The sequence below is a fragment of the Rhinolophus sinicus genome, chromosome 3 (genome assembly GCF_057876585.1).
Source record: "Rhinolophus sinicus isolate RSI-liver-muscle chromosome 3, RSI-T2T, whole genome shotgun sequence".
NCBI classification, from domain to species: Eukaryota; Metazoa; Chordata; class Mammalia; order Chiroptera; family Rhinolophidae; genus Rhinolophus; species Rhinolophus sinicus.
The window spans coordinates 148,596,696-148,601,789 of NC_142503.1; the positions used below are offsets into that span (position 1 = coordinate 148,596,696).

General features: G+C 40.1%; 1 pseudogene; it reads left to right on the plus strand.

Annotated features, from left to right (window-relative positions):
- The first annotated feature begins 310 nt into the window (after window positions 1–310).
- LOC148758671 (general transcription factor II-I repeat domain-containing protein 2 pseudogene) lies at window positions 311–1,726 on the plus strand (annotated as a pseudogene).
- The last annotated feature ends 3,368 nt before the right edge of the window (window positions 1,727–5,094 follow it).

Sequence of the window (5,094 nt, forward strand, 5' to 3'; positions counted from 1 at the left end):
AAGTCAAGGGGAAGTGTGTGTGTTTGATTTGTAATGAGAGTGTCGCAGGGATGAAGGAGTACAATGTAAGACGACACTACGAAACCAAACATCAGACCTACATGTCCTACACTGGTGTGGAACGAGAACAGAACGTTAAGCAGATGACAACTATCTTGCTAGCTCAACAACAGTATTTTTCCTGTGCCAATAAAACTCAAGAAAATGCCACAATAGCCAGCTATGAGGTGGCTCAACTTATTGCCAGCATGGGAAGGCTTTTTCAGATGGTGAATTTATAAAACAGTGCCTCACTAAAGTCGCAGGAATAATGTGCCCAGAAAAAAGTCAAGAATTCGACAGTGTTAGCCTATCAAGAAACACAGTTGTGCGGCGAATCGAAGACTTGTCAGCCAACATAAAACATCGACTGTCAGACAAAACGTGTGCTTTTGATTTCTACTCCATTGCATGCGATGAGAGCACAGACGCCACAGATACCACACAGTTATTCATTTTTTTGTGGGGAGTTGACAATAACTTTTGCATTACAGAGGAGCTGCTTGATCTCAGCAGTCTAAATACCACAATGGGTAAAGACATTTTTGAAGCTGTGTCAAATGCAATTGACAAGATAGGACTTAAATGGGATAAGTTGTGTGGAGTTGCAATGGATGGAGCTCCGGCTATGACAGGCCAGTGCAAAGGAATGGCCTCTATGGTGTGCCCCCAGGTGCAGGAGAGTGGAGGTGAGGTAGTTAAAATGCACTGTATCATCCACCAAGAAGCCCTCTGTGCCAAAACAGTACAGCTCAGCGGTGTGATGAACACTTTTGTGAAAACGGTAAACATAATTCAAGTACGAGCACTCTACCACAGAGAATTTCAAACTTTCTTACCTGACGTTGATGCTGAATATGGGGACCTGCTCTACCCCATTCAGAAGTGCGCTGGCTGTCGCGGCTCTGTGCTTCGGCGGTTTTATTCTCTGAGATCAGAGATCGACCAGTTTTTGAAAGAAATGGACCGACCTCTTCATGAGCTGAGTGACCCTCTATGGTTGGCAGACCTGGCGTTTTCAGTTGATCTCCCTGAACACTTCAACACACTCAACAAAAACCTACAAGGCAAAGACCAACTCGTACCGCAGCTTCACGCACACATGAAAGCATTCTGTGTGAAGCTCCGACTGTTTGAGGCACAGTTGCGCACCTTCAATGTCGCACACTTCCCCACACTGTCCGAAATCAGATCTGCATTTCCAAAGGCCGATCTCTCTGATAAAAAGGGGAAATATGTGTCTGTGATCACATCTCTCATGACAGAATTTTCTCAGCACTTCCAAGATTTTTCTACCATTGAGAACGGTATCAAGCTGTTCGCGACTCCCTTCATGATAAATGCAGAAGAAGTAGACGAGAGTCTGCTATTAGAACTTATAGAAATGCAGTGTGATGATTCTCTGAAGAATCATCATCAGCTTCTCTCCTTACCTGACTTCTACCGGAGCTTGGAAGAAGCCAAGTTTCCTCTGATGAGACGCCATGCAAAAAAAATGAGGAGTCTGTTCGGCTCAACATACATATGTGAACAAACATTGTCTCTGATGAGACTGAACAAAAGCAGATTGAGAACCAAAATGCCCAACGACCATCTCTGTGACGTCCTTCGCATCTCAACCACAAAACTGACTCCAGACCTGCCAGCAATCCTGCAGGCCAAAACGCAACTTCATTTTTCCTACTGAGCGCAACCGTGTTCCCGAGTTCAAAATATATTACACGTTCCATGTGTTATTAAGCCCTATTACTTAATAAATGTAATCATTTTATGTTGATAGCATTTCAAAACAAATATTAGTTGATCTGTTTACAATCCAAACTTATTTGCATAACAAGCTTGAAATACAGTAATTTATTTTATATCCCCACCCCCTCCAGGTCTGTCAAGAAGGACCACCATCCAGAAGCCATCAGAGGCAGTTGTTTTGAGAATGAACTGCCAACCTTTTTTGTTCTTAAAAAAAAAAAAAAAAAATCCCATTCATGAAAAGCAGTGTTGTAGGCTGATTGATTTAGTTTACTTAAATAAACCAGGTGAGGCAATACGTACTTCACCTCGAGTGAGTGGCCCAGCTGTTTGTGTATTTTACTGCATATGACCCTTGGTGAAAAAAGTTTGGACACCCCTGTCATAGCTTTTAGTAAGTTGTGTTTCCATTTTCATTTGTCTCACGATATTTTCTGATTTATCTTTTGATTTCTTTTTTGACACGTTGGTTTGTTCAGGAACATGTTTAATTTCCTCATATTTATGAATTTTCAAGTTTTCTTCTTGTAATGAATTTTTAGGTCACACCATTGTGATTGGAAAAGCTTGATATAATTTCAATCTAATTTTTATTAAGAGTTGTTTTGTGGTCTATCATACCATCTAACCTGGAGATTGCTTGAAAATGTGTGTTGTGCTTCTGTTGGATGGAATGCTCTGCAAACGTCTGTTAGGTGTATCTGACTACCAAGTATTTTAAGTCCAATGTTTCTTCGTTGATTTTCTGTCTAGCTGACCTATCCTTTGCTGAAAGAGTGGTATTGGACTCCTGTATTTTCCCAATAGTATTATTGTATTGCTATTTCTTCCTTCAGACATATTAATATTTGCTTTACATATTTAAGTGCTCCTATGTTAGCTGCATAAAAATTTACTAATGTTGTTTTCTTGATGAATTGATTCCTTTATCAGTATCTGTGTCTCCTGTTACAATGTTTGGCTTAAAGTCTGTTTTGTCTAATATAAACATAGCTACACTTGCTTTCTTTTGGTTTCCATTTGCATAGAATATCTTTTCCCATTCCTTCACTTTCAGTCTCTGTGCATCCTTCAAGCTAGAGTGAGTTTGTTGTAGACAGCATATAATTGGGTCTTGTTTTACATCCTGTCACTTTATCTGTAGAGAATTTAGTCCATTTAAAATAACTGATAGACATGGACTTTCTATTGCCCTTTTGTTAATTTTCTGGTTGTTTTATAATCAAAAGTAATTCTTTGTTCTTCCTCTCTTCCATTGTGGTTTGATGATTTTCTGTAATGTTATTCCTTGATTCCTTTATCTTTCAGATTTTTGCTTTGTGGCTTCCACAAGGCTTATATAAAACATCTTAAATGTCTATTTTAAGCTAACGTAACTTTGAAGACATAAAGTGCTATATTTTCACATTCCTCCCACCCATATTTTTGTTTATGTCACAATTTACATCTTTTTATATTGTGTACCCATTAACAAATTACTATAGTTATAATTACTTTTAATACTTTTGTCTTTTAATTTCATACTAGAGTTATGAGTGATTTACCTACCACCATTACAACCTTAGAATAGTCTTAAACTATATATTTTACCAGTGAGTCGTTTTATATACTTTCATATGTTTTCCTGTCACAAATTAGTATCCTTTTGTTTCAGGTTGAAGAACTCCCTTTTATTATTTCTTGGTCTAGTGGTAATGAACTCCTTTAGTTCTGCTTGTCTGGAAAACTCCTTCAATTCCGAAGGACAACTTTTCTTGTTCAAGTTTTCTTTGTTGGCAGTCTTTTGTTGCTGTTGTTTTCTTTCAGCACTTTGAATATATCATGCCCCATCCTCCTCTGGCCAGCAAAGTTTATGCCAAAAAGTCTGACAGTCTTATGGGGGTTCCCTTGTACAAAACAAGTGGTTCTCTTGCTGTTTGTAAGATTTGTCTCTTTGTCTTTGACATTTGGCAATTTAATTATAATGTTTTGGGTAGGTCTCTTTGGGTTCATCTTATTTGGAACTCTGAAATTCCTGGACCTGTATGTCTGTTTCTTTTCCCAGGACAGGGAAGCTGTTAGCAATTATTTCTTTAAAATAATGTCTTAAAAGTCAGTGGCAGCTGTGTGGTCCCAACCCTTCACTGTCCAGGGAGATGCTGGCTGTTGGGAGCTTTCTTCTTGATTATATGGTGCTGTGGCGGGGGTGGGGCTTACGGCAAGAGTGTTTCTTAGCCTTTCCTATCAGTTTCAACATGGGTACTTTCTCATTCACTTTTTATGTAGGAGTCACTCAGATTATTTCTGGATTTTTTTCAGAGCAATGTGTAGCTGTACATTGTGTCCACAGGAGCAGAGTTCAGGAACCTTCCTGTATCATCATCTTGATCAACCCTTACTTAGTAGCTTTTAAAAAAATACCAATGCCTAGGCCTCAAGCCCAGAGGGTCTCATTTAATTGCTCTGGGGATGAGCCTTTGCATTAATAAATGTATGGCTGCCCCAGGTGATTCTAATGTGCCATCAGGTTTGAGGCCCTGATGCTCCTATAGATCATTCTCAACTACATTTCTGGATGCTGCTATAGTTCATTCTCAACTATTTTGACCCAAATCTTCCTGGAAACCTAATTTCTAGTGGGGACTTCCCATCAAGTCAAAGGGAGAGGGTAGCTTAGCAGGGCCCATGTTATTTCTGAGATTCCACTTCAGTGGGAATGAGATGCTACCATATGTGCTATGCACTGTGAGAACACAGTCTTAGAGTCTTCTCCACACCAATTGTTAGAAAGATGACTCAAACAGCAAATCTGGCATCTTCAAAACCCACCTCTCAGGGTGGCCGATGGCTCAGTTGGTTAGAGCACAAGCTCTTAACAACAGGGTTGCTGGTTCGATTCCCACATGGGCCAGTGAGCTGCGCCCTCCACAACTAAATTGAAGATGAGCTGCCACTGCGCTGCCAAAGGGGCAGCCAGATGGCTCAGTTGGTTAGAGCGCAAGCTCTTAACAAGTTCAGTTTCTGCATGGGATGATGGGCTGCGCCCCCTGCAACTAAGATTGAAAATGGCGACTGAACTTGGGAGTTGAGCTGCACCCTCCAAAACTAGATTGAAAGACAACAACTTAGAGCTGATGGGCCCTGGAAAAACAGACTGTTCCCCAATATTCCCCAGTAAAAAAATAAACAAACAAACAAACCACCTCTCACTTTAGATAAGCCCTGAAGCTTGTCAGAATCAGAACTTTCAGCCCCTGGGACAAAGACTGAACTCTTGTTTGCAGTAATCCTGACAGTCTTGAAGAATTTAAGAACTGGCTTAAGAAC